This window comes from Eptesicus fuscus, chromosome 15, assembly GCF_027574615.1.
Source record: "Eptesicus fuscus isolate TK198812 chromosome 15, DD_ASM_mEF_20220401, whole genome shotgun sequence".
Taxonomy (NCBI): Eukaryota; Metazoa; Chordata; class Mammalia; order Chiroptera; family Vespertilionidae; genus Eptesicus; species Eptesicus fuscus.
This window is the reverse complement of record NC_072487.1, coordinates 4,088,869-4,104,186: the sequence shown is the minus strand read 5'-3', so window position 1 is coordinate 4,104,186 and position 15,318 is coordinate 4,088,869. Positions and strand designations below refer to the sequence as shown.

The following is a 15,318-nucleotide window of genomic DNA, read 5'->3' as shown; positions in this document are numbered from 1 at the left end:
CAGCACTGACACGTGTAGCCATTTCTGATGACACGCGGCCGCATGCTGAGGATGAAACATTTGCTGCTCCTGAGGATGAAACATTTGCGACTAGAGTCTTGGAGTTAGTTTTTCCCTCAAAGTGACACACTACCCTAGTTATGCTCAGTTTTTTGGCGAAGTTTGACACACCAAGTTCAAAAAGGTTGCCCATCACTGACCTAGACGGTCGGACATTTAGCACATTAGCCTTTTATATATATAGATGACCTGGATTTAGAGCCCAGTCCTTATCCTCACACACCAGTACATACCTTCCAGATGATGATATTTAGACATTATATTCATGTTCATAAATAAAATTCGTGTGTGGCATTTTATATGGAAAGTTTCAACCTGTATTAGATGGAATGAAAGAGTTTAGTATGTGAAAAATATCATGAAATTATGTGTGATTAAAAACTACATCAGGCCCTGACCGGTTTGGCTCAGTGGATAGAGCGTCAGCCTTCGGACTGAAGGGTCCCATGTTCAATTCCAGTCAAGGGCATGTACCGTGGTTGCAGGCACATCCCCAGTAGGGGGTGTGCAGGAGGCAGCTGATCGATGTTTCTCTCCCATCAATGTTTCTAACTCTCTATCCCTCTCCCTTCCTTTCTGTAAAAAATCAATAAAATATATTTTTTTAAAAAACTACATCAGAGGTACTCAGACAAGATGATGGTGGCAGCAGCAGCAGCAGCAGCAGCAGTCGACAGCCCAATGGCTATGGTACAGATGCTGCCCTGCTGGAGGAGGCTGTGAAGAGGTGGCGGGCCTCAGCTGCCTGGTCACCCTGCCCAGCGAAGTGCAGGAGTACATCCTGTGCTGTGGCTCCCTGATGGCCTCAGACATCACTGCGTCTCCAGTACCTACGGCGGCTGCGAGAGCTCTGCCAGAGCAGCGGGAGGTGTGGAAGGAGCAGTTCCAGGCGGCCTTCCCTTATGAAATGCCACAACCCGACCGACTCATCAACTGGTTGGAAGAATATAAAGTTCAGCACAAAGCTGGGTTAAAAGCCCAGGAGATTGTAGCCTCCTTCTCAAAGAGGTTCTTTTCAGAGCACGTCCCTCCTAACGGTCTTAGTGACATTGAGAATCTTGAGGGGCCAGAGATATTTTTTGAGGATGAACTGGTGTGTATCCTAAATATAAATATTTCTCTCTTTTCTGTGACCAACATGGCTAGAGAGTGGACAGGAATCCTGAGTAGGGGTGATGAGGAATTGAAAAAATGAAATAGACAGACATAGGGGAAAGCTGGGACCGGGTGGGACAGCTATCCTCTGATGGAGAGACAGGGACCCAGAGCCAATACAGTGCATTTATTTAAATACAGTAAGATACCAGGAAGTTTTACTAAAGTTTAAGATAAAGAAAATATGTGCATTCTTGTGGCTTCTTTGTAATCGTCCCTTCTGGGTGGGCCCAGATAATTGTGTTTGTTCCTGGTGCCTGGCTGGATTTAGATAATGAAATCCACCCCCTGGTGCCTGAGCTAAAGGTCAGACTGACAACACACCTGCCTCTGGCAAGGTATGTTTCCAGGACATGGCTCTGCCAGGCACCACTGGATTCAGATGACAATCAGCTCAGGGGCCTTTCCCAGGCACTCTCTACACTAAATATGGAAGGAAGGAAAGCTTTGACCTGGAAGTACTATGCAAAAAAATTCCTTTACTGCCTACGACAACAGAAAATTTTAAATAATCTTAAGGCTTTTCTTCATCATTAGGATGACTCAATCGTATCTCGAAGGTGCTGTGGTTATCAACCAGTACTGCAATCCTCCCTCCAAAATCAGCCTCAAAGACATCCAGGCCCAGATTGGCAGCATCATGGAGCTTGTGTGCAAGACCCTCTGGGGCATCAACAGCTGCCACCGCAGTTTGGCCTTCAAGGCAGGTGAGTCCTCCATGGTAACGGAGGTAGAGTTCCAGAGCTGGGTGCTGGAAACCATGAACTATGTCCTGTATGACCAGCTGAATTCAAGGGGAACTGCATGGACTACTATAACGCCCTCAACTTATACTAGTATATGCACCAGGTTCTGATCCACAGAACAGGGATCCCAATCAGCATGTCTCTGCTCTACATGACCATTGCCCGGCAATTGGAGGTCCCTCTGGAACCTGTCAACTTCCCAAATCACTTCTTACTGAGGTGGTGCTAAGGCACAGAAGGGGCCAACCTGGACATCTTTAACTACATCTACATTGATGCTTGTGGGAAAGGCAGGCAACTGATGGTGAAAGAGTGTGAATACTTGATCAGCCAGCATGTGACTGCAGCGCTGTATCGGGAGGTCAATGTGAAGAAGGTGCTGCAGTGACTGGTGGGAAACCTTTTAAGCCTGGGAAAGCGGGAAGGTATTGACTAGTCATACCAGCTCCTGCGAGACTCATTGGACCTGTACCTGGCGATGTACCTGGACCAGGTGCAGCTCTTCCTCCTCCAAGCCAGGCTCTATTTCTACCTGGGGATCTGGCCAGAGAAGTCTTTTTGTCTTGTCTTGGAGGTGCTTGACATCTTCCAGCACATTCATACCCTCGACCCTAGGCAGCACGGGGTCGTGGGTTACCTGGTGCAGCACACTAGAGCACATTGAGCACGAGAAGGAGGATGTGGGCGTGGAGGTGAAGCTCCGTTCCCATGAGAAGCACAGGGGTGTCTGCTACTCCATCGGGCTCGTTATGAAGCATAAGAGGTATGGCTATAACTGTGTTATCTATGGCTAGGACCCACCTGATGATGGGACATGAGAGGATTCAAAACATGAACGTCCACAGCCTGCCTCACGGCCATCATCAGCCTTTCTACAATGTTCTGGTGGAGGATGGTTCTTGCCGATATGCAGCCCAAGAAAACTTGGAATATAATGTGGAGCCTCAAGAAATCTCGCACCCTGACGTCGGACGCTATTTCTCAGAGTTTACTGGCACCCACTAGATCCTGAATGCAGAGCTAGAGCTCCAATACCCAGAGGATCTGGAGTCTGTCTACGAAACGGTGCAGAACATTTACAGTGCAAAGAAAGAGAACATAAAGTCCAGTAGAGGACATTGTGCCTTTGCTGTTGTTGCTGCCTTCCAGGAGAACAGGACTCCAGGAGTCCCCGGACCCCTTTGGACACGACCACCAGGAAGCCACTTGGCCTGGATTGCTGGTTGCCTCCCACCAGTTTAAGTGGCCCATGCTCTCCTCAGCTGCAAAGACAATGTCGCTCTATGCCTCCACTAGTGAATCCTTGGGAAGGCACTGTTCAGTCTGCTTGTCTGTGGTGACAGTCTGTCCTCATGAGGGCTCACAGTCAACACTCGTCTAATCATTCCTTAATTCCCTGCTCAGGAGTCTGTCTCGCACTTATCTCAGACATTTCATTTGCTGGGCGATGGGCTCATAAGTTTGCAACGATTTCTCCCTGATTTCTCTGTGGCCCAGCTGCAGTCCTGAGTCAGGGTCATTGGTCTTTTCAGACTGAATTTAGCTGCTTATTCAGAGGTGAAGCTAAGTGAACTTGGCAGCATTTTGGAGATGAGCTAAGTAGTGCTAATCAGAGTCATTTGCATTTATTTTTTCTAATGTGTGAAACTGATTTCAGGCACTTGTCTTCATCTGTATTTGAGTTAGAAGAATAATACAATTTTCCGTCTTGGACTTACGCTCCTATTGCTATGAATCATTAGTTTTCCACTTTGTTACATGGAATTCTTTGAGGAAATGCATAATAATGGCCTTGGTGATGGATTTTTCCATGTTCATCTACTGTTCCTCCTTTTAAAGTAACTTCTTTTATGTTAACATTCTCCAGTAGCATGAGTAGATCTTAAATCAGTGATGGCTTCTCTTCATAGTCGGAAGTACAATCTGATGTTAAAATGTTTGCTTTTAGATATTATACTTCGAGCCTAAGAATGTCTTTCTTGCTATGCTAGCAGTCATCAGCTGTGCGGTAATATTACCTGGGGCAAATGGGGAAGTATTTTGGACTTATGTTCCTGACCCTTCATGGGTAAGAGCCCTTGCGTGGGCTGATCCCCAGCCTAATGTAGTCACCAATAATACCAAACACCTTGGTCATCCAGGAGGACCATGGGTGGGGCAAGGAAGTATAATTACCCAGGGGCCTTTAATCACCACCCAGCTTCCCTTTTGTATGACACAAAATCAAACCACTGCTCCTTTGTGTGTAAAATTAAAGAGAAGTTTCTGGCTTGCATGGACACCAAAGGAAGGGACTATCACTACTTACTCCTGGGAGAGGTGCAGAAAATGTAACTAAGACCTTGTCAATACAGAAAGAAATTGACAGCCAGTTTAAAATGGAATTGCCATGGCCTAGAGCAAAGAATATCCTTATATGATATTATTCTACAAGGTCATTATAATTTTTCCCAGATTTGTGTTACCCCCATTACCTGTAATAGTACCTCGCACCATTGGGAATCAATAAAAAATCATTTTTTTGGTGCTTGGAGACAAAGGAAACACATCTCTTGATAGTCTAGAATTACAAAAGCATAATGTACAATTATCCCAAACAAACTTACAAACTAATTCTTTGAATGTCTGGCAGCAATTTAAAAAGGACATGAAAGGATTTAATACCTTCCACTGTGTAAAGGGCCCCCTGGGAAGGCACCTGAGCATTCTATATTGGCCCCTCTTGCCCTTTTGGCCAAGAGGGACCCTCTTCTCAAAATCTAATTGCCCACAGCTGTTGCCTGAGCTTTCTGTTCATGCCGAGGTTGAAGCCTCGTGGTGGCTGGTACCATGGATCTGTCTCTCACCCAGTGGGGTGAGCTGGGCCCTCCCTGGAGAAGAAACCTGGGTTCCCCAAGATATGTGATCAGTGCCAAGTCCCCGCCAGCAGGCAAGGGGATCTCAAGGCAGGTGCTGGGCGTGGAGGCCATGGGGGCATAGGCTACCAAGGAGACAGAACTGAACCTCACATCACCCTGCTTAGCCCCGGAGGATGGCTGGTTAGCCAGAGATGGGTAAGATTCCTCAGGGAAGGAACAACCTAAGACAGGCACAGTCTCAGAGGGAACATCAAGAGAGAACTTGGGGGTCAACAGAGGTGGGGCACAGACCCTCACCCCCCCAACTTTGCAGGGGCCTGAACCCTCACCCCTTCTGAGGGAGGTCTCCTGCCCCCATGGCTGCTTCGCTTCCCATGCCCAGCTCTAATCGGGACCCAGGTAATAGACAGAGACATGGCCGACAGCAGCTGCCCTCTCACTGCAACAAGACTTGTTTGAGTTGTCTTGTACGCATGGTGTGGGAAAGTGGGTTTTTGATATCTAAATCCAGCCTAGCACCAGGAATGCTCAGGGCCTACTCAAGAAGGCAAATAATTCTTTCCACTAATATTTACAGGGTAAAATAAGATTGTTGTTAGAGTATTAAATTTGACAGTAAAATAGTAATCAAGTTTTCAGACTAATTTAAATTGGCTAATTGAAATAAGTGAATATTCTAGAAAAATTAATTGTACTGGACAAAAAGCTGTTCCTAAAGTGTTAACTAAAATTTTTATTGGTAGTTCATCTCATGGTAAAATTGTGTAACATGTAATGAACCTAAAGCAGTCATATTTTAGTGCAAAAAATTAAAATTTAAAAGCTATCAAGACTACATTATAAAATTTCCAAAAGCCTCCTAATATTTAAATAAAAAAGGGGGGGATAGTAGAAGAATATCATGTAAGGAAAAATATCCTGTAAGTAAATTACATCTAGAAAATTTTTCTTTAGGAAATTAACTTTCATTTGTAATGCTAACAACAAGACACCCATGAAAAACACACATGGTGTCAAAACAAGCCAAAGGAAAATCGTTTGGGCAAAAAATGAAAAAGGATCCCAAGTCAAATTTATAGAAAAGATTCCTTTATTAACTTTTGGTCGAGAATATGTTTGTATATTTTCAGAAAACAACTCCAAGACCATGTGGATTCCTACAACAGAGAGGAATTGACAGGACTGCTCTAACCATGAAGACAAAAGAGAAACAATCCAGAGATGGAAGACGCTGATGACGCCTTGCCATACTAGTAGTCAGCCGCTGTGCATCACTGTAGGTTGCCCAGGACCAAACCAGAGAGGGTCGGACCTGCATTACCACCTTTTGTCCACCATCCAGAACTGAAATATAATTGCTGACATGTACAAATAAGGAACTGTTTGACATTGAAATTGGGACTCAAAAGAACTGTTGGCCCAGAAAGAAACTCACTACAGACTGATTCATTTGCCTCTCAGCATAACCATTATTGCTTGTCTCATTTTCGGTTCCTATAAGTGTATTCCCCATGATCTCACTCATCTAGGGGAAATAATGAACAACATAAACTGATGAACAAAAACAGACCCAGAGACAGGGACGCATCGATCAGACTGTCAGGCCTCAGAGGGAAGGTAGGGGAGGGTGGGGGTAAGGGGGAGAGATCAACCAAAGGACTTGTATGCATGCATATAAGCCTAACCAATGGTCATGAACAACAGGGGGGTGGGGGCATGTGTGGGGAGAGGTTTGGGATGGGAATGGGGGGATGAGGACAAATATGTGATACCTTAATCAATAAAGAAATTTTTTAAAAAAGAAATTATACTTCGAGGTCTCCAAAGACCTAAAAATGAGATTTCACTTCTGTAACCAAAAGAAAAATGAACCTTAAAAATGAAAGAGGAGGTCCCATGCCCCCCGTCATTCCTGAGAATCACTTGAAGACCTTTTTGAGTGTGGCAGGGTAGAGCAAATAACACATCTTTCATCTTAGAGTGTCTGATCCATGGGAAAAGAAACGAGTATAGTCTGCTTTCTCGAGCCGCCATGGCCATGACTGCACCAGGTGAAGCCTGCACTCGAGTCCCCTGGGGTATCTGACTGCTCACTCAGCCCGCACTGGCCCTTCTCCCATGTTCTTAGTAACCGAGTGCTGACAGTTCCACTCTGTGTACACATTCCCTCTGAGATTCCACAGCCTGTTTCATGCTTTTTTGTCTCTGGATCTATTTGTATATTAGTTTATTTTCTTCATTAGATTCCACATATGAGTGAGATCATATGATACTTATCCATCTCTGACTGGCTTACTTCGCTTAGCATAATACTCTCCAGGTCCATTCATGCTGTTTCAAATGGGAAGATTTCTTTCTTTTTCACAACAGCATAGTATTCCATCGTGTAGATGTACCACAGTTTTTTTTTATCCACTCATGCTGGAATTTATTCATTGTCTACACTACCATGAAAGTGTAACAGGGAATTCAGAAGGCTGATGGACATTGAGCTTTAGCAAGGGCTAAAAGATATGCACCAATTGTTCTGTCAAGACAATGGTGGCTCAAGCAATTTCCTGACCTAATAATCTCAAAGTAAATATTTACTGACCTTTATGATAGCCTGTCTGCTACCGGATTGCCTGCCTGACTAACGGCAAGATGTGTATTCTAAAATTGAATAAAAGCTAACAGGGTCTAGGCCCCAGTGAAGCCTTTCCACTAGAGAAGGGTTTTCCGCCTGGCCCTCATGATTTCTAAATTCATATTTCTTGTCTAGTGTCTTCATTTGTGCACGGTCCTTTTCCAGATCCTGAAACCTAGCCGTGCTGGTTGCTGCTTCACAACTTATCTGCTGATGACCACTTAGGCCGTTTCCAAATCTTAGCTATTTAAATTGTGCTGCTATGAACATAGGGGTGCATATGTTCTTTCTATTGGTTTTCTTAGGATATATTCCTAGATATGGGATCACTGGGTCAAATGATAGCTCCATTTTTAATTTTTGAGGAAACTCCATGCTGTTTTCCACAGAGGCTGCACCAGTCTGCAGTCCCACCAGCAGTGAATAGGGTTCCCATTTCTCCACATCCTTGCCAGCACTGTCATTTGTTGTTTTACTGGTGGTAGCCATTCTGACAGGTGTGAGGTGATATGTCATTTTTGTGTTAATTTGCACCTCTCTGATGATCAGTAACTTTGAACATTTTGTCATATATCTTAGCCTTCTTTATGTACTTTGGAGAAGTGCCTATTTTAGTCCTTTGCCCATTTTTTAGTTGGATTGTTTGTCTTCTTTTTGTTACATTCTATAAGTTCCCTATATGTTTTGGAAATTAATCCCTTTTCAGATGTATCACTGGCAAATATGTTCTCCCATTCAGTGGGCTCTCTTCACTTTGATGATGGTTTCTTTTGCTGTGCAGAAGCTTTTTATTTTGATGCAGTCCTATTTGTTCATTTTCTCCTTAGTTTCTTTTGCCTTAGGAGATGTATCAGTAAACATATTGGTACTCGAGATATCTGAGATTTTGCTGCCAATGGTTTCTTCTAGGATTTTTATGGTTTCACAACTTATATTTAAGTCTTTTATTGATTTTGAGTTTATTTTTGTGTATGGTGTAAGTTGGTGGCCTACTTTCATGTTTTTGCATGTGTCTGTCCAATTTTCCCAGCACCATTTATTGAAGAAACTGTCTTGGCTCCATTGTATGCTCTTGCCTCCTTTGTCAAATATTAATTGAGCATAATGGTTTGGGTTGATTTCTGGGTTCTCTATTCTATTCCATTGATGTATATGCCTGTTCTGGTGCCAGTACCAAGCTGTTTTTATTACAGTGGGTTTGTATTATAACTTGAAATCTGGTATTGTGATTATTCCAAGTTTGTTCTTCTTTCTCAAGATTGCTGTGGCTATTCGGGGTCTCTTTGGTTCCATATAAATTTTTGGAATGTTTGCTCTAGGTTTATGACATATGCTATCAGTATTTTAATAGGGATTGCATTGAATCTATACATTGGTTTGGGTGGTATGGACATTTTAATGATGTTGATTCTACCAATTGATGAATACAGTATATTCTTCCACTTGTGTATATCTTCCTCTATCTCTTTTCCTAATGTCCTGTAGTTTTCCAAGTACAGGTCTTTTACCTCCTTGGTTAAGTTTATTCGTAAGTATCTTAATTTTTTTTGTGGCAATGGTAAATGCAATTGTTTTCTTTGTTTTTATTTTTCTGAGAGTTCATTATTTATGTATAAAAACGCCATAGATATCTGTATGTTTATTTTGTATTCTACTACATTGCCAAATTCATTTATTAAATCTACTAGTTTTTTTGTGGAGTCTTTAAGGCTTTCTATGTACAATAATATCATGTCATCTGCAAATGATGACAGTTTTACTTTCTCCTTTCCAATTTGGATGCCTTTTCTTTTTTCTTCTTGTCTGATCGCTATGGCTAGGACTTCCAGTATTATGTTGAATAAGAATGGTGAAACTGGGAAATGGTTTTAGTTTTTGCTCATTGAGTATGATGTTGGCTGTAGGTTTGTCATATAAGGCTTTTATTATGTTGCAGTATGATCCCTCTGTTCCCATTTTGCTGAGAGTTTTTATCAAAAAAGGGCTTTGGATTTTGTCAAATGCTTTTTCTGCATCAATTGATGTAATCATGAGAGTTTTGTCCTGCAATCTGTTTATGTGATGTATCACATTTATTGATTTGCAAATATTGTACTTGAATCCCTAGAATAAATCCAACTTAGTCATAGTGTATGATCTTTTTAACATATTTCTGGAACCAATTTGCTAAAATTTTGTTGAGGATTTTAGTATCTATGTTCATCAGGGATATTTACGTATAATTCTCTTTTTTTGTAGCATCTTTATCTAGTTTTGGAATTAGGGTAATTCTGGCCTCATAGAACGAGCTTGGAAGTATTCTTTCCTCTTAAATTATTTGGAATAGTTTGAGGAGTATAGATGTTAATTCTTATTTGAATGTTTGGTAAACTCCCCTGTGAAGCCATCGGGACTGGGGCTTTTTTTGTTTCCTGGAAGTTTTTTGGTTTGTGTTTTTGTTTGTTTGTTTGTTTGTTGTTACTGCTTCCATTTTATCAGTAGTTATCAGCCTATTTCCTAATTTTTCCTGATTGAATTTTGGAACATTGTATTTTTCTAGGAATATTTCCATTTCATCCAGGTTGTCCAGTTTTTTGGAATATAGTCATTCATAATATCTTTTTTACGATCCTTTATATTTCTGTGGTTTCAGTTGTTACTGCACCACTTTTGTTTCTGATTTTATTTATTTGGGTCCTCTCTCTTTGTTTCTTGACGAGTCTGGCTAAAGATTCATCAGTCTTGTTTCTCTTTTCAAAGAACAAGCTCTTGGTTTCACTGATCTTTTGTATTTTTTTTTTTTTTTTGTCTCTATGTCGTTTATTTCTGCTCTGATCTTTATTATTTCCTTCCTTCTACTCACTCTGGGCTTTCCTTTTTGTTCTCTTTCTAATTCTTTAAGTTGTAGGGTTAGATAAATTATTTTAAAATGTTCTTGTTTTTTTGCGATAGGCCTATAGTGCTATGAACTTCCCTCTCAGAACTGCTTTCACTGTGTCCCATACATTTGAAGTTGTGTTCGTTTTCATTTGTTCCCAGGATGGTTTTTAATTCTTCTTTCATCTCTTTGGTAACCCATTCATAGTTTAATAACATGCTATCTAGCCTCCCTGTGTTTGAATGTTTTTGAGGGTTTTTATTGTAGTTGATTTCTAATTTTATTCCATTGTCATCTGAAAAAATGCTTGATATGATTTCAATCTTCTTGAACTTGTAGAGACTTAGTTTGTGTCCTAACATGTGGTCTATCCTTGAAACTGTCCCATATGCACTTGAGAAGAATGTATATTCTGTAGCTTTGGGGTAAAATGTTCTGAAAATATCAATTAATTCTATCTGATCTAGTGTGTCATTTAGGATTGCTGTTTCCTTGTTGATTTTTTTGTCTAGAAGAACTATCCAGTGATGTCAGTGGGGTGTTAAAGTCCCCTACTATGATTTCATTGCTGTTGATATCTCCCTTAAAATCCTCCAGAATGTTTTTATATATTTTGATGTTACTGTATTGGGTGCATATATGTTTACCAGAGTTAATATCCTCTTGTTGTATTTATCCCTTTAGTATTATGAAGTGGTCTTCCTTATCTCTTGTTATGGCCTTCACTTTGAGGTCTATTTTGTAAGATATGAGTATTACTACCCCAGCTTTTTTTCTTTTTTTTCCATTTGCCTGGAAAATTTTTTCCCATCCCTTTACTTTCTTTCTGTGTGAGTCCTTTGTTCTGTGGTGGGTCCCTTATAGACAGCAGATATATGAATCATGTTTTCTTATCCATTCAGCTGCACTATGTCTTTTGATTGGAGCATTTAAGCCATTTACATTGAAGTTTATTATTGATAAGTAATGATTTAGTGTCATTATTATTCTTTATGCCTGTGTTCTTCTCTTTCTATTTCTTCTTCATACAACAGACCCTTTAGCATTTTTTGCAATGCTGATTTGGTGGTAATAAATTCTTTTAGCTTTTTTTTTTGGTCTGCAAAGCTCTTTATTTCACCTTCAATTTTGAATGATAGCCTTGTTGGGTAAAGTAGTCTTGGGTTCAGTCTCTTAGTTTTCATTATCTTATATACTTTGTGCCATTCCCTTCTGGCCTGAAGTGTTTCTTTTGAGAAATCATCTGATAGTCTAATGGTAGTCCCTTGTAGGTAACTTTCTGTTTCTCTCTTGGAGCCTTTAAGAGTCTTTCTTTGCCTTTAATGTTTGCCATTTTAATTAATATGTGCTTAGGTGTTGGTCTTTTGGGGTTCATCTTGATTCGGATTCTGTGTGTTTCCTTAACTTGAGTGACTTTTTCCTTCACCAGGTTAGGGGCATTTTCTGCCATTATTTCTTCAAATAGGTTCTCCATTCTTTCTCAGGTTCTGCTCATTTTGGTACCCCTATAATGAGGATGTTGTTACATTTCATGTTGTCCCAAAGCTCCCTTAGACTCTCCTCATGCTTTTTAATTTTGTTTTTCCATTTGCTGCTCTGAATGGGTATTTTTTTCCATCTTGTCTCCTTTAGCTGATTTGGCCCTCAGTTTATTCTAATCTGCTGTTGAATTCTTCCTGGGTGTTCTTTATTTCAGCTATGTCACTCCTCATTTCAAATTGATTCTTATTTATTATTTCAAGCTCTCTTTGCATGTTGGTGTAGCTCTGATTAAGACCCTTATAATTCTCATTAAGTTGCTTGTAGTTCTCACTGATTGTTTGAGCACCCTTATTACCATTGTTCTGAATTCTTTATCTGACAAATTGTTTACCTCCATTTCATTTAGGTTATTTTCTGTTGATTCCTCATTTCTTTAATTTGGGGGTTGTTTCTTTGTCCCTCCATTTTTTGCTGTTCCTTTGTTTTTGTTTCTATATATTAGATCAGACTACTATACCTCCCAGATTTTGTGGGGTGGTCTTATGTAGTAGGTGTTTTGTGGGACCCAGTGGTGCAGTCTCTTAGATCTCCTGAGCTGGGTGCTCTAGGAAAGCCCCTGACTTGAGTTATTTGGTTTCTCTTGTTGTAGTTGCGTCTTGAATGTTATTGTCTCCTTTGTGGATGGAGTCTCCTCTCAGACTGGCTGACTATGTGGCTCACCCCTGACCATGTCATGCAAGCTGCTGTGGAAGTGCTGACCAAACATAACAAAATACAACACAATAAAACATAAAATAGAAGAAACAAAACCAAAATGTACTCAAGACCTCTAGAGCCCCAACAAAAGCAACCACCAGAGAAGAGAGAATTAGGAAAGAGGAAAGAGAGTAAAAATGATAGGGGGAAAAAAGAAAGAAAGAAAAAATACAAGGAGAAAGCAAAATACAACAAATAAAACACACACAAACAAAATACAATAAGAAAAGGGTGGACAGAATGTATAGATACAGAGTAGAAATAAAGAAAAAGAGAATAAAGAATTAGAGGAAGAGGGAAAGGAAAACAGTTTAAAATAAAGAAGGAAGAAAAGAAATGAAAAGATGGACAAGGGGGGGGGGGGTTGAAAAGGAAAATAGAGGAGAAAGCAGATAGACCTAAAATAAGAAAAAGAAAAAAGATGAAAAAGCAGGAGAAAAGAAAATGGGGGTGGGGGGTGAGTAGTGAAAAAAAGAAACAAGAAAAAAATTTTGAGTAGGAAAAGGGAAGAGGAAAATTAGATATATGACTGAAACAACAGAGACTAGAACAATAACAAATCAATAAAGCAGAGAGGTAAAAAAGATAAATTTTAAAAGGGATAAAAAGAAAGGAAAGAGAAAACATAAAAAAGAAAAGAGAAGGAAAAGGGGAGGGAAAAGTGAAAAGCAAAAAGGGAGAAAGTAAAGTGAAGGGGCGCTTGTTCCGGTGGAGTTCCGTGCCCCTGGGAGCTTGCTCTGGACCCACTCCTCTGCTCTGGCTGCGGGTTCTGGGCTTCCTGCGAGGAGCTCGGTGCTAACCCTGTCCTTCGGCTCTCAGCAGCCTGCCTGAAGCTCCAAGCCATCCGGACCCCGTGGGCGTCTGTCTCCACGGGCCTTGGTGGCCAGCGGGAGGCCCACTGCCCTCTGGAGTCGGTTAGCCACCCCCGGGCCCAGGGCCTGGTCAGCAGAGTTCCTCTGGTTCCCCTGGTTCTGCCCTGCCCGCCCGGCCGTCAGGCAGCTGTCAGCCTCTCACTGGGCTGTCTGTTTCTGACGGGGCTTCAGGCGGGAGGTGCTGCTCGGCTTGCAGGGAATGCGGTGGGCGTGTGTCCTGTCCCGGAGCTGCTCCTCCATGCGGCCCACAGCGTTCCTCTGCCCTCGGCTGGACAGGGTCCTCCCGTGGAGCCCGGCGGGGTCGCTGGAGACCTGCAGTGTGTATCGGTCCTCCCATCGGGGCGATCACCGGTCTGGTGCCCGGGGTGGAGGGGCGGACGGCCCGCCCGATCCAGGCACGAGGGCTCCTGAGGCAGTTCAAACCCTCGAGCTCGGCCCCCGCTTGTTTCCTCTGGAAAGCTCCACAGCAGGGGTGGCGGGCAGGGCTCCGGTGGGCGGCTGTGTCCCCGCGGCGGGGTTCTCTGCCTGCCCTGTGGCTGCTGGGAGCGGCTCCTCCTCCGGGGGAATGGCCAATGTGTGGGCCCGGGTCTGGGCTCCGGTGCTCGGGGTACGGCACCCAGGGTCCCGGGCCTCTGCCTGTGGAGCCCCCGCTCCCTCCTGTCTTGGCCTGCGGCCTCTTGGAGCTGGGTCAGCCCCTCCCACAACCTCGCCCTTCCTGCCGGTCTCCCCGGCTCTCTGCCCTCCTGGCTAAGCCTCCTCCAACGCTGAGCCTCAGTTGTGAATTCCAGGTGGATATTCTCCAAGTTAGTTGCATCTGCAATCTGGCCCTGGGACGAGGTGCCTGACAGGTCTGCCTGTTCGGCCGCCATTCTCTTCTCTCCACTTTTATTCTTGGGCTGGTGGGTGTCCTGGGACATTTGCCAAGTGGGGCACCACGTGGGATGATGGGGTGGGGCATAGGGTGCACAGGCCTGGAACCCGTGACACCACTGTGCTAAGCCCATCCCTCCTCTGTTTCAGGGAAGTGCTCCTTTCCCTCCTCCTGTTTCCCCCAGGATTCCCCCCTCACACCCCCCCCCCCCCCACACACACACACACACACCTTCTGATTCTCCCTAATCAGGAAAGACCTTTTTACGACCTATTAAATCCAGCCCCCCTTCCCAGATGATGGCCATGGCTTTATTTTCTCATCTTCCCGGGGGTGAGAGGAAGTATTTACATCCCATTTCTCTCAAGCAGCAAAACCATCGGTTTCCAAACAGGAGTCCGGATGCCACATTCAGCTGCACCTCGGAGACTCCGGATTCTAGAAACATCTTCCAAAGGGATGGGGGGCTCAGCAATGCTGAGATCCACAAACATTCCAACACTCACGGAATGCTGCTACACGGGATGCAGGGAAGAGGTAGCAGCTGTGCGGACCACAACTGCTCCAGCTGCAGAGAAGAGAGAGAAGACAACTCGGCCACAAGACCGCCCTGTGGAGACCACCTCTGTCCCCTGACCCATGAGGGTGACGCCATGAGGCGCAGACACGCAGTGGGACATGGTACAGAGAAGGAAAGCCTGCAGGTGCTGCGGCATGGAGCCAGTCGCTCGCAGAATGACAAACACCGCGTGATCCACTACGTGAGGGCCCGAGAGCAGTCACCTTCATAGAAGCAGAAAGTCCAGTGGTGAGTGCCCAGGGCTGGGGGGGGGGGGGGAGGCATGCTGTCCAGTGGATATGACGTGTCAGTTAGGCAAGAGGAATAAGTACTAGAGACTGTGCCTGTAGACAATGGCACTGTACGGACAGATCACGAGAATTCTCGTGTTTTCTGTTCTAAGGCTCGTGGCCAATCATGAGAACTCTGTGAAAAGGTATTAGCTTGTAAGAACATGTAATAAATAACTTCAAAAT

General features: G+C 43.3%; 1 pseudogene; it reads left to right on the top strand.

Moving 5' to 3' along the window:
- The first annotated feature begins 696 nt into the window (after positions 1-696).
- On the top strand, positions 697-3,203 carry LOC103304818 (F-box only protein 21-like; annotated as a pseudogene).
- Positions 3,204-15,318: the final 12,115 nt, after the last annotated feature.